Below are 20,203 nucleotides of genomic sequence, written 5' to 3' on the forward strand. Positions count from 1 at the left end.
AAATAGCTGAGCCAATTGTCTTGTGTTTTTATTTTGTAAACATTTTGAAAAATTCCATAATTATTACGAAAACTTTATCAACCATATGTTCGATCTTTCTCAGTTTTAATTTATTTTAATATCAAATTATCTAGATATATTAGTGTATCAGTGTTATAAACAACCGCTGTGAGGTATAGTCAATAATATTTTTTAAAAAATAGAGTACAGAATGTTTAGACCCTAAATCATCGTTAACAAAAAGGTTAACCTGAAGATGACTTAAAAAGATCGAAAATTTGTTCTGTACTTTATATTAATTAAGGTTTTAATGCGTACACCATCCGTCTTTAGAATATATTTTTGCTTCAATTGGGTTTCTCGTCAACATGAATATATTATTTGTTTTTGCTAAAGAGCCATATTCTAACTTCTTGAAAGATCCCAGTCTAACGTTTTTATAAAAGTTATAAAATTGTCCCCTACGTTTCTATCAAACAATGCACGCGGCTAACAGAGTCATTCATTTTCTGATAAACAATACACACGTATTCACATTTTAGCAATGTGCACATAAATATTATTACCAAAATGTGTTTTTTTTTTGCTTTTTTTTAACTACCTACACAACATTTTTGTGTAACATGGAATTTGTGTAATTTAGAATTTCTTTCTTTATTTAAATGTTTTTATTTACAAACAGCAATATTTGGTATATCATACTGTCATTGCTATCTAGGGAATATAAACTGGGTATAGTGCATACACCCAGCAAGACAAACATTATATTATCACAGTTGTTATACTATCCCGTCAGCCATTTGAAAACAAATAAGTGAAAATTTCGCGATTTCCAGAAAATTACACTTTAATTACTCGTTTTAATTTTTTTACTTGACTTCATGAAATCCATTTGTTACCAACAAACACTAACCCAATATCGTGCAATAAATCCGTTCTTATAGATAGAATATATCAAACTTTCTAGTCTGTGCATGAAATTAGAACAATTACCTCATACCTGACTCAAAAGTGTATCTTAACTTTACATGAATAAATAAATCAACTGGACCATGTCGTTTCTTAAGGAATTTCACAAAGAGCTATACAATGAGCTATCTGAGCATAATTGTCCCTGATGTTGAACTGATAGAGTAGAAGAAATTCGGTAAGTCAAAGCATTCATCGTCAGCTATTGAGCTACTATTGACTGATCGAATAATGGCATTTCATGTTAGTCTTATGCTACACTATAAGCCTCAATATTCGGAGATGTTTCGTTGGTCAGAATTATCGCAGTCAGATCCGTGCACACTACACGCCCGGGCCAAAACTTTTAGATGCGAGCCCATTCCAGAACTTCAAAGTTTATTGTTTGTTTTTGAATTTCGAGCAAAGCTACATGATGGCTATCTGCACTAGCCGTCCATAATTTAGTAGCTTAAGAAAAACTAGAGATAAGGCAGCTGGTCATCACCACTCACTGCCAACTCTTGAACAAGTCTTTCATCCAACGAATAGTGGAATTTATTGTGATTTATAACGCCCTTATAGCTGAAAGGACGAACATGTTTGGCGGGATGGGGATTTGAAACCGTGACCATCAGATTGCGAGCCGAACGCCCTAACCACTTCATTGTTTATAAGAAAATAAATACTGTTTTGAAAAATTAATGTATTACTTAATCGCCTATTGACAATTAATGTATTTAATAGCATTAGAATTATTGATTGATTGATTAATACATACATATACGCGAAGAATGTCAAATAGTTCGTGGCTCAATCTATAAAGACGAGAAATGTTCGAATATCTCCAACAGATATCCCGATGTGGCTTTGCTATAAGAAACACACACACACCCAAACAGTTCGTATCCCAGCCTATAAAAATAAGAAACACTGGTTCAACTATGATTTACTTTAACATATCCTATACACATGCACCAGCAGTGTTCTGAGATATTTATGACCTTCTGAAAGAACTATTGTTCTTGGTCCTCAATCCATGACTGAATGGTATGTACATCAACCTGAAATATTCGACCTTTCATAAACATTGTAACGTTATGGAAGAGATAAGTTACTTGGAACTAAATCTGGTGAGTAATAAAGGTATTATGGATAGTGTTCGAAGCAACTCACAATTCGTGTGGTAATGGAAGAGCACACATTTTTGAGCAATTCTTTTGTTTTGCTGGACTTCTTAATGAAAATTGTTGATTAAAGATACACAGTAATATTTTGTAATAGTCTGATCCCTTTCCAAATAACCATCTAGTGAAACATAGTACATATTGATGCCATGATCTTCTCACCAGAAGGTCGTGACTTTGGTAGACGACCTAGAGTATTTCCATTGCAAACTCTGCATTTTTTTCTAGATTGCAGTGGTGAAACCATCTTTTATCCATAGTTACAAATTTATTGAAACCTTTGATGTAAGTATAGACTTACAACCACCTGGATCTGTTTCTTCTAAGATGACAGCACTTGTGGAACCAATTGGACACTTACCTAATTAATGTCCACATGTCACTCAGAATGCTCACTACAATACTTTTAAAGATTCCCACTTCCTCTGCTAACTTTTTAGTGGTAAGTTTTCTGTTGTATATAACAAATCATGAACTTTGTCTAGAATTTCTCTTGTGGTTTATATACTGCACTTTTTCACAGTCAGATATGCTAAAGCACTCTATGTCATGGTGAATTTCTTGTGATGTCATTTAATACTGTTCACTTCTTTCCTTCATATAAGCTTGTTAAATTACATGTTATTTACTCATAAAAAAATTCCAACTTAACATTTATAAGAAAAAATAATCTATTTCAGTTTCTATTATATTTCTATTATATTTTTCAGACACATATAGTTTGTATATATATTGTTCGTTGCATTTGATCAACAAATTCACTGACATATTCTAAACCTACACAGGTATTGTTATGTATTATTTTAAAATATTTATGTGCAAATGATGTCAATGAAGTTGGAATTTCAAACGTAATAGGTCATTGCGGCCGAAGGGATTGTCAACAGTGGTATTAGACACGTGGTTTATGAGTGGAATATAATTATTGTAGATGTCTACAATTTTGGAGTTTCTAACGTTACCACTAATACTTACGTTATTGTAAATTTAGCTTTTATCTATGTTATTAGCTTATAGAAGTTTTTTAATAGTTACTTAAAACCTATATTTTCATCATTTGTGCTCTTTTTCGCTAGCGACATCACTGAAATATCCGTTTTCCATGAGATACAGATACTAAAATCTCTTGAAGTGTATGCTTCCATTAAAAATGGAAACAACTTATTTCTACTCATCATTTTCATAATGTAACTACAAGTTAAGCCTATGTATCTAAAATGGTTAAAAACTTTGTTTTGAGCAATTATTTTGACAAACTAATATTTTAATGCTTTAAAATGTAAGACCTTTCTACTACAAAACAGACTTACCAATCAGTATTATATTGGCTGGTAGTTGGAACCTGAAAAGTGCTTACGTAACTACGTAACAAGAAAAAACAGAGTTTAAATCTTCACTATAATACGTTCTCAGAATGAAATTTATGTATGGAGATTAGCTTTTAAAATAGACACAAAAAGTTCCACTCATAATTAATTATGCTAAAAGCTAATCGTATCTTTCAGTCGTTTTTTATCCACTTTTTTAGTCAAAGATAAATAACTCTCAAAAAATCTATAATTGTTATCTCTAATGGCATATTGACTAACCCTTACGTGGTGCTTCAAGCTAAATAAATTATGGGCTGTAGAGACGGAACTGATTCACAACTAAACGTTTATCTGGGTGGTATGTTCTGAGCAAATATTTCAGCCTCAGTTTCTATGTATATGGTAAACTTTCTGTACTCTGGTAGTCTAGGCGCTGTGCTATTATATATGAAACACCGTCTTCCCATTTGTTATACTTGTTGAGCGAAGTTTTAAAATGCAAATTTTATTTATACACTTGTTGAGTGACGTTTTAACATGTTAATCCTATTTAATATACCTATTGAGCGAAGTTTTAATCTATTAATTCAGTTTGCTACACTTGTTACGTGAAATTTTATTCTGTTAATCCCTTGTCGGTTTCCAGTTTCATTAACTCAGATACAAAATATTTATTCGTTATTGCTTCTTATTCTCACAAGTAAATTATACGATACATCAGTTTTTAGGCTTTGTTTAAGTTGAATCGAACCACCCTTATCCATCAGGGAGCAGAATTATTTGAGTCCTAAAGAAGACACTACTTTGAAGAGAAACGACGGAAGAGAAAACAACGCCAGCTACTACTGAAACCTCTTCTTCCCTCTCAGTTAACATGCACTTACTGTCAGAAGACCTGTGCAGCAAAGATTGGCTTCGTTAGCTGTCTCCGGACCCATGTGTGAACTTGGAGGACCATCATCCTCGACCTCCAGGGATCGCCATCCCCAATTAAGCTAGATTTTCATGTTTGTGACCTTTAGTGAATACATATATATAAATGTTCTATATTATGATCCTATGTTTCTAACTGGGGTCTCTATGACGTCAACTTTTTAAGTTTAAACGGCGTCTCTTATATTTGGTTCTCTAGTTGCTGATTGAGCACTTATCAACCCACGCCTATTGCTAAGAATAGCTTCCCTTGTTTGAAAATAAAACAACTTATAAAAGTTATTTGAAGAAGCACTAATCATTTTCAGGTATTAGATTTTTCATCTTATATTGAATATAAACGTTTAGAATTCTCTGCGGCATACGAAATTTATTTCACCTATAAATGTGTGTGTGTGTGTTTTTCATATAGCAAAACCACAAAAGGCTATCTGCTCAGCCCACCGAGGGGAATCGAACCGCTGATTTTAGCGTTGCAAATCCGGAGACATACCGCTGTACTAGCGGGGGGCCACCTATAAATATTATTCACTTTTAAATACAAGATTATTTAAATTTGTATGTCAGTTACGTCTTTATTAAATAAATATGAAAATGACATTTACTATTTCACAGCACTAAGTTTAACATTTTTGTCTCTCCTGACCTTTATGTGAAATTCAAAAGTGTTTATTTTCAATTACTGCTACAGTATTTTACAGTTAAAAAAAACATAAGGAAAATCTATATTTTATTAATGGTTCTATATCAACTGCCAACACCAAATTAGTTTAACAATTTAATACTTAATACAATTTATTAATGCTAGTTTTTTTTTTATTTCGCGCAAAGCTACATGAGGGCCATCTGCGTTAGCCATCCCTAATTTAGCAGGGTAAAACTAGAGGGAAGATAAATAGTCGTCACTACCCACCGCCAACTTTTGCGATACTCTTTTACCAACCACATTAAAATGACCACACAGCTGAAAGAGCGAGCATGTTTGGTGTGAATGGGATTCAAACCCACAACCCTTGGATTACAAATGGAGCGCCTTAACCCACCTGGCCGTGCTGGGTCATTAATTTTAGATTTTATTTACTAAAATTTGTTTATTTGGAAACTTTATGAACCATTTATTATAAATTAGATGTTTAAGTACTTTTATTATCGATACTGATGACTAAGAGGTAGATTAGGGGTTTATTACGTTAAACATAAAGGTTCGATACCTGTAATGATCAAATTAGAGACAGTCCATTGTGCAGCTTCGCACTTGACAATAACAATCAATTCTAAGTACTCGTAATAATTTTTTTTACAAACTGGACACAAGCAAAGTTTTTCCTGGTTCACTTTTATAGGTTTACACAGTTATATTATATTATCAACTTAAAATAAATAGAATAAGCAAATTACATTTAAATTCCAAAAGCACTTTATATTTTTATAAATTAACTCTATTATTAACATACACTATGTGTTAGATCGTCACGAAATGAAATGAAAATCAACGTTTTGTAAAACATTAAAGTACAAATACAATTAATTTTTTGTCGTCTGTCATAAATAACCTAACACAAAAACAGGTATTATTGGAATAAATGTAACTATTATTGTTCTTGGCAAAATATAGAAGGAATGATAGTTCACACCTATGCCAAGTATGAAAAGATATTAATTTATTAACAATATGTAAACAATTAAAAAAACAAAAACATAGTTGATAGGATCGTTCCATTAAGATTATTGAATTTTGTATTAATTACTTAAAACTAAAAAATATTTTCAGAATATATTAATCACACGTTTACAATGAAACTTGCATGAGGTATTGCTTGTATTTACTATTGTATAATTCTACTGTTAATGCAAAATCACTTTGAAAAGAATTCACATTTTAAGGGTGTAAGTCCTACACCACTACTTTACACTAAAAAATATGTAACATGTGAAATATGTAACGTGTGAAATTTCTCATTTTTCATTCTAATAAGAAAAATCACTTTGTTCATCGTGTAATACATATCACAATAATCGTTATCCCTAATCATTCGCCCCCCGCTAGTACAGCGGTATGTCTACAGATTTACAACGCTAAAATCAGGAGTTCGATTCCCCTAAGTGGGGCTCAGTAGATAGTCCGATGTGGCTTTGCTATAAAAAATACAAAAATACCATAATCGTTCTAGTTGAATGTATAAGAACTTGGTTATAACATGAACTCAACCAAATTTTGATTTACATGTTCTATGTAAGAATACAAATTTAATGTTTTTTTCTGTTAACAAATTTGTTTGATATATCATTCACATCGTCGTTCTAGCTACTACATCGAGATAAATATTTCAAGTGTTTTTTCATCTAATTGGGTATTTTACTTGGATACGACTCGACAAACACATTATTTTCGAACATGTATTTAATAATTGTATTTCACATACCTCAGTAGTATTGTCTTAATTATTTACATAATTACTTTCCAACGGATAAAACAAGTGAACAAATTTTTCGACTTACTAAAAACAAAATTTACTCATAGGTCCATTCTTGACCAAGCCTCGTTCCTTGATCTCAACATCAGTGTTCCTATAACAATACATTTCGTATCTAGAACTCCGCGGTGGACAGTGCACAGATAGCTAAGTGTGTAGTTTTGAACTGGTAAAAAAAAACAAGACAAGAAAGCAATGTCAACAGACCAGAACAGAAATTCTAAAATTCTGTTTCCGTACAATTAGGTAAGAAAGTTTTACCAATAATACATAATTTGATGAGCAACTTATTACAGTGATTTACTAAGAGACTTCGCACAAAATTGCACATCACAGAATTGCTAGTTCTCATAAACTACTGAATCTTAGTTACGCAAAAACTCGTGTCCAAAGAAAGTCAGTAATTTCCTTGTCACTTTTTTTCAACCAATGACAGATTTGAGTAAGACCTGTCTATATCAGGCTTAGCCTCTTGAGATCGACGATAAATTGCTTAAATCTTCCCTATCATAAAACCACAGGGAACTGAAAGAAACTGACAATGTGGTTCATCAAGAAATGAAACAAGAAAATGTGTACGAGAACATTTTGAAGACGGTACAGAACTGAGGGTAATATATCAGTGTTTTTATACCACAAGAAAATTGATCATTTATTGTGTTTATTTGCTCACGATACTTGCTGCGTTAACGTGAAATCTAATTCTCGAGAAGATTCAAAAGGTAATTTATTTTAAACTAGCACCCTTTTAATCTTTATAAATGTTCCACTTTGAAAACCGTAAACAATTATTTATCCATTCCGGAACAAACCGATTTATTTGGTTTCTTTGCAGAATAAGCACCTTTAAAAAATTAATGCGAGTCAGTGTTAGGTTTTGAGCATAGGAGAGATGGTGTCACTGAGAATGCTTGTGTTTTTTTTTTGTTTTTGAATTTCGCGCAAAGCTACAAGAGGGTTATCTGCGCTAGCCTTCCCTAATTTAGCAGCGTAAGACTAGAGAGAAGGCAGCTAGTCATCACCACCCACCACTAACTCTTGGACTACTCTTCTACCAACGAATAGTGGGATCGACCGTAACATTATAATGCCCCCATGGCTGAAAAGGCGAGCATGTTTGGTACAACGGGGATTCAAACCCGCGACCCTCATATTACGAGTCGAACGCCTTAACCTCCCTGGCAATGCCGGGCTTACTGGAAAGGCTTAAACAAAATAAATCACGCATGCATTTATTATAATATACTTGGATTTATTTTCTACACTATGGAAACTAAATTAGTTGGTTTCTAAAGAAGGCAAACTTCAAATGGGATTGTCAATTATTTTTGCCAAAATTTTATGCTATAAAACGTTTGTGGGTTTGCATAGTGTTTGTTATCTACATGACTTTGGATTAAACTTTATTAGTTGAGTGTTCTTAAATAAAATATACCATCTTCAGCCAGCAACAACTTTCTATACAGTTGTGGGAATCCATTTAGGTCTTTATTTCATGTTGCTCGAAAGAAAACTCATCTTTTGCACAAAGACCAAGGACAGATAATGTACGAAGAGCCCTAACTCTGATGGAAACCGAAACTTCGTAACATGCGTTACGTGAATCAAAATTATGTTATTGTGTGAAATAATTAAAAACCCTAAACTTTTGAAAGCGCTTGGGTTATAGGTTTTTAAACATTTGATATGAAAACTTCTTGAACCTAGTTTTTTTATTCTGACATCATAAAACATGGTACTGAGCATGAGCAAAAGAAAAATGTCTGTGTGCAGTGAGACGAGACAGTGGAAATATAGGGTAACTATTGTCAGTTTATAGTAGGGGTTAATTGTTTGTTTAGGCTATTGCGAATATTTATATTCACAACTCAGTCAAAATATTCTGAAACATATCGCTCTCACAACAACAACAACAACAATTATTGAATTACTGAATCCTTCCACTTATAGCTTTCTTTCTATTTTAATTTTAACTCCTTTTTAGTTTCAGACTGTCATAAGGTTTGCGATACGTAAGTCGATATTATTACATGTTGTTTACTCAGTTCATATTTTATTGTTAATTATTTAAGATACATAGTAACCAGCAAAATTATTGGTGTAAAATAACACGTGGACATATTAAACTTGTCTGCTCGGCAAGGCTAGAACGTTTTGAGTTTTCAAATTGTCTTTGTTTTCATCTCTTCATTGCATCATCGGCATGACAAACAAGATGACCGTCAACAAGCTTCATGATTAACTTGTATAATTGTAACATTTCATCCATATTTGTTGCTGTTTGACTTTGATAATAAATGACTCCTGAATATGTGCTTTACTCGTCTTTTGAGCCAAGAAATTATTTTCCATAACTACTGATTCTAACCTGGTTTTTTTATAATGGTACATATATCTCAAATACTAAATTATATTACAAAATTTAGACATAGCTAACCAATAGCAGCGATTATGTTTCTTTGTTTAATATTAGCTGACATCAGATATGCACATGAAACAAAACTACACCTATTATCATCTCATTATTGTTCCTATACATAGAAGTTTAAGTTCGACCAACCATTTCGATATTGCTATAGGACAATAAAAGTATAAAAGTTGAATATTATACCAAATCTGCAGAAAAAAACAAACTCTTGAAGCGAAGTCAGTGAAAAGTAAAATGAATTATAATGATTGATCAGTTTTTCTGTTTTTGATTTCTTGAAATCCTCTACTCAAACTATTTAACACAATGTAAATGATAACACAGCTTCCTATAATTTTGAAAATATCCTGGTTTGATTTCTTATTTTCGTATATAGTGATATGCAACAAATTATAACCAAACAACAGAAATAACAAACTAGATAATCGTTGTTAATAGTTTATGCTGTTCTCCAATAACAATAATTATTATTACAACCTTTAATATTTTTACAGTTTTTCTTATAAGATAACTTGTTGTATTCATTATCGTAAAATAAATGTACTAGTCTGACGGTGATAATACTTTAAATGGACTAGCAAGCTGATCACGATAACATCAGTTCCTGGGAAATAACTTGATCCCTGCTCAAATAATTTTACTTACTGTTCAACTTCGCGCACGATAGTCAAAGTTGAACACCGAATCTTAAACATCGGCGATTAAACTGAATCGTATTGATAGAATGGTTTGCTGTCTCATACTTGAAGTCTTCAATATTAGGATTTTAAATAAATAACAATTGAATTTTGTCCCTAGGATTAGAGATTAAAAGTCCAGTTAAAAAGATAAACATTTTTCAAACCATTTATGTACCGAATTACTTGTGGATCTATGTTGGATAGAGAAGAGTTCTTGTTATATGTGAAACATAGTAAAAGTCAACCAAAACATAAGTAAAAACTGCAGTTGTTTATAAAATTACTGTTTGGGTTTCTTTTGGAAAATGAGTGGTTTTGAAAACGTCTTGTCCGTTTTTTACTGGGTGATGCGCAGAAAATAAAAACGTATAGCTGCTAATTTTATACAATATCGGAACCATGTTGGCGAACTTTGTATTTAACCAATTTATAATTTAAGGGTTAAAACAGCAGTTGTAATACACTATGCCTAATTTCTGTTTATGGAAGAAAACTTCTGCGGCTATTACTTTAAGTCCTAAAACATATTTAGTTTATGCTTGAAATAAACTTTGAAATGATTCTAGATATCATTAATTTATCTTGTAGTTGATCTTGCAATGATTACTTTCATGATAAAGTGTTTAGAATTAATCTATAAACAATTTTTTTATCTCACAATATTTGACCAAGAGTTCAATATTAATATTTGATATTATTTTAGTAATACTTCACATTTAGTACCCAGGTTAAAACAAAGTACCTGATTAACGTTTTAAAATGTTTGAAAGTCTAATTGGAATGTGTTGTCACATTACAGTAACTAACTTTATTAGAATTTCATACAAGATTAAATTGGTAGTTTGAAAGCAAAATTAACTTGGTTTACTTCGGGACTCGGATAATAAATGGCCAAACTTCCTTGAATTTCGGGGGCTTTGTTTATCAATACAAGGATCCTTATTTATTAGATATTATTTAATAAAGGGATTTTAGATGAAATTAAATTATTTTGTAATAAGTACAAAAAATGTACTAAATAAATACAAATAAACAAAAAATCGTATTTTTTTCTAAACATTATTAATGATTATTTTTAGCTAAGAATAATGTCATCTAAGAACTTTGCACTACTTTATGCGGATGTACACTTTAAGCCGCATATAAAAGTACGACAGTCACATTAACTATCACTTTGCTGATGTCGTGTTAATTAATGCCTCCACCATTTTGAGGGCAGAAACGCTAACATCGAGAGGTAAGTTTTATCTTACTTACCCCAGAATGGTAGTACCTAATTTACTTATTTTTTTCATCTTTTTTATGTTTATCGTTTTCTTATTCTAACTTGGGAGAGCAGTCACCTTCCCACAACTGTCTGCAGGCAATGAAGGGTGGTATAGATGTGGGACGTTTTGGGCTTGAGCATCCATATCTCGCTCTTATAATTTCTAATCTTCTCGTGTGAGACTAGCGAATACGAGATTAAGACTGATAGGCAGTGTTTCCCCACCGCAATGTGTGTCCTATTTCCGCAGTCACCTACAAAACCAGGATACGTTTTATAATCCTATGTTATAGCTTGTACCATTGGATTTTTTTTTAAGGCATCATATTTTGTTTAACTTTAATGTGTTTTGTTTTGGCTTAAAAATATGGTTATAATATAATTAATCATAGGCTGGATTTTGTTTACTTATTTAAATTATTTAAATATAGTTATTTAACTTCACTAACACATATATAAACACATACAGAACAGTTGAAAAGAAAGTAAAGTGTTCAAATAACTACTCACAGTATAAAAGTTTAGTGTACACAACAACTGACAGTGTAGACACTTGTTTGTTTGTTTTAGAATTTTGCGCAAAGCTACTCTAGGGCTATCTGTGACAGCCGTCCCTAATTTAGCAGTGTAAGACTAGAGGGAAGGCAACTAGTCATCACCACCCACCGCTAACTCTTAGGCTACTCTTTTACTAACGAATAGTGAGATTGACCGTCACATTATAACGCTCCCACGGCTGAAAAGGCGAGCACGTTTGGTGCGACGGGGATGCAAACCTGCGACCCTCAGGTTACGAGTCGCACGGCTTAACCCACCTGGCCATGCCAGGCTCATGAAGACACGTATAGTGTGTGTGTGTGTGTATGTATATATAAACACAAACTCAACTATTGAATAACTTTCTGGATTTAAAGAACTAACTTTCATTTGTTTGGCTTTCTTTACATATTAAAACAATGTTTATTGTATTGGTTACAAAAGACATGAATTATGTTATTATTAGATAAATCAAAAAGAAACTTTTGTCATCGGAATAATACTAACCAGAAAGTTAATATGTTTTACGGAACAGCTCCTGAGAATTTATCTATTATTAGGTTGAGGAATAATTCGTGAGCGTTTTTAAATAATTTCATTCAAGCATTACATGCAAGACTATACAATACTTCAATGCATGAACACATTACACCCAAAACATTTATTATGATACTTTATTTCATGTAATACCTAGGTATATAGCATGCATTGTTTTAAACGAAATTGCAAGAAATTAAATGCGAAAAGCAGATGGTGTCGAAAATGCTCGATTTTCTCCACTTGACATTTTATTTAATGAGCTGAAAATGAAAGCAAAAATTAAAGACATATGAAAATCAAACACTCCATCTATTAGAGCAAAAAATTATCTACCAAATGACATGAAATATTTTGCGAAAGCGTTTCATTTATGAATATATTTTTTTAACTTGAAAAAACGCTCACGAATTATTCCTCAACCCAATATTATGTTCGTACTTTCAAGTCTGGTCAGAACTAAGGCAGCTTCGTTTTGATTAAATTTGTATTTTTTTGTGTGTGTTGTAAAGGGGAAACGAAATCCTTGTAAAATAAATTGAAATTTGTTTCCAACCATAGTTTGGATTATGTAAACCAGGAAGTCAATATAATGTGACGAGCCCCCCCCCCTCCCGCAATTACAGCGGTAGGGTCGGCTCAACAGATAACCCGATGTGGCTTTGCTGCAAGTTTGTTTGTTTGTTTTTTTGGAATTTCGCACAAAGCTACTCGAGGGCTATCTGTGCTAGCCGTCCCTAATTTAGCAGTGTAAGACTAGAGGAAAGGCAGCTAGTCATCACCACCCACCGCCAACTCTTGGGCTATCTTTTACCAACGAATAGTGGGATTGACCGTCACATTATACACCCCCACGGCTGGGAGGGCGAGCATGTTTAGCGCGACGCGGGTGCGAACCAATGCTGCAAGAAAACACACACATATGATATGACGATAAAGTACTGAATATGTTTTAATTAAATCTTTACGTTGTTTCAGGTTACGTAAGTAGTACGGTGCTAACAAAAACGTATCACTCTTGAAAATGTGTAAATAACATCAGTTATGTATCGGGAATTCAAAATTGCAAGAGGAGAGAACCCCATTGTACGTAACGATATTTGAAACGAACGAACTAAAATTTCAGTGGCAAAAGTAGTCTGCTGCACAGTGGCACAGCGGCATATCTGCGGACTTACAACGCTAAAACCCGGGGTTTCGATGCCTGTATAGGGCAGAGCACAGATAGCCCACTCTGTAGCTTTGTACTTAACTTTAAACAAACATACTGAAACAAACAAAAGCTTTCCCTTGTCCTAGACATTAGTGAGTAACAAGATAAAGAAGGCTTTTTTTTTTCTGGAAAAGCACACAAGCAACTTATACCCATCCTTTCACCACCTAGAATTTGGAAAACAAAACGAATATTCGTGTCAATTCGTACGATAACTTGAAGGTGAAGTCTCCAGACTTAGACTACTGGAATGAGAACTGGAAAAACCGTCGTTCTCTTACCTTTGAAGTATTATGGAAAGTGTATAAGGAGGAATGTTGGGCTTGTGACATGACGGACATGCAATGAAAACTATACCGCAGGACTACTGTCAAGTACACAACCGTTATTAGAGCATAACCATGCTCAGAAAAATGTAACATTAAAGGGAAACATCTTGACTGTCCTAATTATTACATTAAGCTAACACATCTGAAGACCAACCATTCTAATAAAGAAACAAAATTTATATTTGTCCCCTACTATTACCATTCTAATAATTAAACAGAAATAAAACGATGATTCATTAGCACTGTTAATTTCTTTAACAATGTTTTTCACCAGTTCAGATATATTATAACCGAACTTCACTTTCCATCATCTTATTATCTTGCATCTGAATAATTTACAATAATTCAATGCCCTTTCTTAAGCATATAGCCCACAAATGAACACATAATACTGAATTCGGCCTAACCACACAACTCATTAAATGACATTATACTTGCCCCCCGCTAGTACAGCGGTATATCTACGGATTTACAACGCTAAAATCAGGTGTTCGATTCCCCACATTGGGCTATTTGCTGAGCCCACCGAGCTTTGCTATTAGAAAAAAAAAAACACATTATACTTTTTACACTTTTCTTCTCAATATTTTTGTAGATACAACTTAAAATTCTGTTTCAACTGCCATTATCAACAACACTTGGCTTAGATGTCTTAAGAGACGAACCAGAACACCAGTATCACATTCCTTTATAAAACTTAACATTATTCCCATCAAGATTTTACTCATAGTTCAAATTGGTATTGCAGGTATTGCCTTACATTTGTTATTATCAAACTTTCATGTATAAACAATAAAAACGTACCATATTTCCTATCCGCTGGTAACACATTTATAAAAAGGAATAGAATTATACACTAACAACTAATTTATGTTATGTTTTGCATTTTACTTTTAGATGAAATAGAACAAACATGAAATATGCTTTATCGGAAAATGTGTACAGTATTTAGTAAAATATCGTGAGGTTAGAGTATAAACCACCGCTAAAACGTGAGCATCCCGTCACTTAAAGCATAATTTTGTATATTAGCACCCCCTATACAATATAATTTTACCATAATCATAACAAACATTACTCTTTTTGAAACCAGAAAAATATAATTTTTAAAAATGGTTGTAGAATATACTTTAAATTATCATATTCAAGTCGCGAGTTCACCCGTATAGCCTGGCCCGGCATGGCCAAGCGTGTTAAGGCGTGCGACTTGTAACCTTAGGGTCGCGGGTTCGCATCCCTGTCGCGCCAAACATGCTCGCCCTTTCAGCCGTGGGGGCGTTATAATGTGACGTTAATAACGCTATTTGAGTGTAATTTTCTTAACAATCATCACAGCTTATAAAATGTGTCTTATTTAATCAACATACTATATTTAGTTTCAGGACGTATTTGCGAATGTGATATGATCGGTAATAATAAAAAGCCATAATCGAAGATGTAGCTTTAAAGCTACAAAGTACATACGAGATTTAAAGAAAATAACAAGTCACTTTGGTCAAGAGTACAGTTGAAAGTTACTCTAGAATTCAGTTTTGCTAAACTGGTGTAATTAAGAATGTGTAAGTGTATTTTACTTCCTTTGAAGAAAAGTTCGTTTTTAATCTTACTGTCGAAATCATCTTCTCTAAAAGATCGAAATAAAACATTTATATTTAGTGTTTTCTAAGAAACGTAACTTATACCTATTTCTGCACCCAGTTAACGTCTGGGTGCAGAAAGTTACCCTATTTAAAAAAAAAATACCGTTAAAATCAACTTTCAAATTGAGAGGCGAGTTCAGTTATATCTTTCAGAAATGTAACTCTTAGTAGCATCGTTACAGATATTCGGAACGTAATGAAAAATAAAACATCTTTTTTATTAATGACGGATAATTTAATAACGAAACGACTGTAAAGATAAGTACACCACTTTTTGAAAGTTTTTCAACTTGTGATTTTCGTTGTTAAATCACCTGATGATAACAGATGTTTCCACAATAAAGTAAAAACAAAGATACACTGAAAGAAATAAGTGTGTTAATAGCACAAAAATAAATGCGTGAACAGAACCTCAAATTGCATATTTTTAAGAGTGACTGAGACGGGCTACTCTTTCTTCCCATAAGCCTACGATTAAACCATAACATCAAACTCCCTCAGATACTCGTGAGATCTGCACATAGAGATAACGTATTAATGCATCCGTACAAGATTACATTCAAAACGTTTTTAACAGGTTTTTGCCGTCATACATTTGGGTACTAAGATATACAAAAATTTACCATCTTATGCCTGATATCTCCAGCACTAATCACGCTCGTGCTTGTGCAATATAATATTTTGTGTTCTTACTTAACTGTTGCAGTTTTGAAATGGAGCATTTTATCTTTATTTAGTATAGTTTATGTTCTCTACAGATACCATATATATTCATGTATAACATTTCGGGTTCTATCGTAAATTAAAATATACGATTGTATTATATAACTTAGTAGATAATAATTTATACGTAAGAATAGATAAACCTATGTAAAGTAAAAGTAGCTTTAAAATTGTTTATGTTTTTCATCTATGAACATAACATAGTGAAATTAGATAAATAATCGATCAATACGGAATCACGTTTATAACTAAACAACTACATGTATGTTTCACTGCAGTTCTTCGATGTTTTCTTTTGTCTTCTTAGAGTAAGCGTTTTAGAATCATAGTGGAGGTTTCCTATCATAAAAAAAACCTATTTTCTGCTTGAAGATAGAAGTATGTACTTCATGCAATTTGTTCAACACATGTGAAACGACGTAAAGACTTCACTAAAGTAGTTATTACTAATTCTACAAGCTAAACGTATAAGTGCATTTCTACAATGTGTGTGTATATATATCGATAATTTCTGGGAATTGCCTCCCAGTGGCACAGCGGTATATCTGCGAACCAATAAGCTAGAAACCGGGTTTCGATACTCGTGGTTGGTAAAGCACAGATAGCCATTGCGTAGCTTCGTGCTTAATTAAACACAAAAGAAAACCTTCTGGGAATTAGCTACAGACATGTCTAATGATTTGGATAAATACTTTATCATTTACCTGTACGAGTAAAAACTTGATTGAGATAAATCAGGGTTTGTGTTTACTTCAAGTGACCAAAAACATTCCGGTAAACCGTAATTAAACGCTACTAGGGACCAAACTTTGGGAATTAGTTTACATTCTGCTGCTTGTCTCCTCTAAGGACGTTTACCACTAAGCTGCTAGAGAGTGTTCAGAGAAAATTACGTCCATAAAGGAAGATAAAAACATCGAAAACGTTATTCTAATGCTAGCCATCAGATAGGAAGAAAATATCACATGTCGTTTAATATAAGCAACACTTTCCGTATTGAACCCCCCCAAATGTTTTTCACAGCAAACCGAATTTATGAAAATTAAATACTACAATTATGTTTGAGAGTTCTTGTATGACATTATGTAATTTGTGTCATATTTAACTATTTTTATATATGAGAAAAGACACTACACTTAAGAAATAAACAAACAATAAGTTGCTGAAGGGGCTATCTATGCGGCTATCGAATCCCGACATTCAGCTTCGTCTTTTTTAATTTATAATATGAACCAGTTAAAAGCCAAGGAATTACATATAAATGTCTAACTTTTGTGTTTTAACATAAAAAAAATCGATTGTGATAAAAGCAGTGACTTATGACCAAACATGTATTCTCAAGATGGCCGTTACGGGCATTACAACTTTAATTAAAGTACAGAACCACGTTTCGATCTTCTTAGATCATCTTCAGGTTGACATAAAAATACCAATACAAGCCGTTTTAATAATACATTTTTACTTCAAGTGGGTTTCTCTTCATCACGAACTTCAAATGATAAATGAAGATTGAAAATAATAAATCATAATTTATCAATTAATTACCTTTAATATATTGTTTGTCAATAAATAGTTCAACAATTCCAGAAAATAAACGTAAAATAATAACTTTGAAATAATATGTAGATAGGTACGTGTTTCATTACAGACGGAATTTTAGTTTGTTATGAAATTATTATAAGGCTGTTATGTCTCCTGTATATATATATAGATAATTAACACAAATTTTCACAAATATGCACGTTATTTCATCTACACAATCTCAATAAATTGGTAACTTATAATAAAGCGGCACGTTTGAATCTAAACTTTACCATGTGTCTAAGCTTTCTTTACATGTGTTGTTGAACAATACTCAATTAAGAACCAAGGTAGTTTCACGAGAATGAAAGTTTTGCAAGAAAACTACAGGTTTGTATTTGTATTTTTAAACATACACAAAACCTGTGACGATAATACATTATACGTTTCCCCCTTTCATTCGCCATTGTGATGTGTAAACTGCAAAACTATGTACGTATGGGAACACCAACGTCTGCTGAATAGATTTAGGAAATACGAGATATATAACCTTTGATACTTCGTTCAAAGTTTCGTAAAAGGTTTCTTTCGAAAAGCCTTTGTCAATGGAACAATGGTATATATTTTAATAGAAAAATACTCTGGTTTCATTTCTTAATAACAAATTGATTGCAGAATTCCTTGCACGTAACTACCTCCAATCACAACAAAATATCACTGAAGTCCTTACACATTTCTATTAGTAAGTAAAGACTTTTCTAACGTAGTTATTACGTATTCCAACAAGCTAAACGTATAACACCAGCATAACACTGAACTCCTCATACACTTCTATCGGTAGTTACCCTACTTGTTTAAATGTGTTTAATATTAATATAAATATCACTGAACTCGCAACACAATGTTAGTGATCGTTAACTCTGTAAGTTGATTACTCAGTGTGGCATCTAGTGTTAGCTTCCAATAAAACGAAGCTGCGTATTTTGATCAAAAGTAAAATTCAGCCTTGTAAATAATATACCTAATTAAATAGGTTTCTTATAAAGATTAGAATATTGTTTCGTTACTTGTATGGAATCACAGTTAATAGTATTTTTATCTGTAAAGACAATAATGTCTTGTGAGATTTATTTTTGTCTAGCTGTCAGAATTGGTTTCAATTAACTTAGTATATTAATATGAATAACCAAAACATGGCGAATTAATTTTCCTTTATCTTTACATAATTTGGTTATTTTACTTCGTTTTTACCTGCAGTAAGTGGTTAATGTATTGTGGACTACAATGTCGTATCCTTAACAGCTATAAATTATTTGTAAAAAAATAAATGTTAATTTTGTTACAACCGTTTTTGATTTGTGATGAATAATTTTCTGTAAGTTTATAAGCGTTAGCTTATAATAGTTAACACCAACATAAAAATTACTCGCTGAACAGATGACACCTAACGGAAAATAGGATGTCACATTTTCCATTTAGAGAAATAACCCAATAATAAAATAAGGCTAGTGAATTAAAACTCAGTTGGATAGATAGTTGAAGGAAAATCATATATTGGAAACTATGATTACTTCTTGATGACGAGAAACCCATTTGAAATAGAAATCTATCTCAGAACGGCTGGTATGGGTGTTAACACTTTTACTAATAAAGCAGAGAACGTTTCGACCTTCCTAGGTCATATTTGGGTTACACTGAAGTAAAAGTGTTAATACCCATACCAGCCATTTCGAGATACATTATGATTACTTCTGTATCAAATGTAGTAAACATACTTGAATTACACGTATTTAATTCACGAATATAAATAAAAAAAAACAAAATAGTACCGAAGTATTTGTTCACTGAAAGAAGCTAGAATGTTTATTGGATATACATAATCCAAACATTTACAATAAACATGATTTTATAAATATATCCTGAAAGTAAGAGACCAGCAGTGTCCAAAATGTATTATTTTAACCCACGCAATTTTACTTTTAAATTAACAAGACTGAAGGGAAAGTTTCTATGTACGTTAAATAATAGGTGTGCATGTGAGTATGAATAACTTACTTGAGAGATGGTCCAATAAAAAAAAGGTTCTCCAGACTGACGATCACTGTATGGTTCACAAAATGCGGGTTAATAAATCATTCACATATAGCCCCAACAACCTTGTGTCACAACTTTAAGATTTTAGATAAAAATATTGTATTTAAAAGCACTAGTTCTCTGACCTGTCTTCTCGAGTCTCCGTTATATTAGCAGCGCGCAGTATCGACTGTTAGAAATGGAGATAGATCCTGGTTCTTTACAAGCCTGTGAGTTCGTTATTTCTCAAAGAGAACAGAAGGTGGCGCACCTTATTAGTCATTAGTCTTAAGGGAATAACTTACGAGGAACAATAGACCTGCTGAAACGAGAAAACTGAGATGAAAATTTCTTCAGATGATTATATATTTTATTATAATGAATATTCACGTGTTTTAGTAGA

General features: G+C 32.5%; 1 protein-coding gene across 1 annotated transcript in view; it reads right to left on the reverse strand.

Moving 5' to 3' along the window:
- Positions 1-19,978, reverse strand: part of LOC143255062 (nephrin-like) — a 79,390-nt gene extending 59,412 nt beyond the window's left edge. The window contains exon 1 of the mRNA XM_076510111.1: positions 19,783-19,978. The gene's annotated coding sequence lies outside the window, so the exon portion shown is untranslated. The remainder of the gene's footprint in view (positions 1-19,782) is intronic.
- Positions 19,979-20,203: the final 225 nt, after the last annotated feature.

This window comes from Tachypleus tridentatus, chromosome 7 (assembly GCF_004210375.1).
Source record: "Tachypleus tridentatus isolate NWPU-2018 chromosome 7, ASM421037v1, whole genome shotgun sequence".
Taxonomy (NCBI): Eukaryota; Metazoa; Arthropoda; class Merostomata; order Xiphosura; family Limulidae; genus Tachypleus; species Tachypleus tridentatus.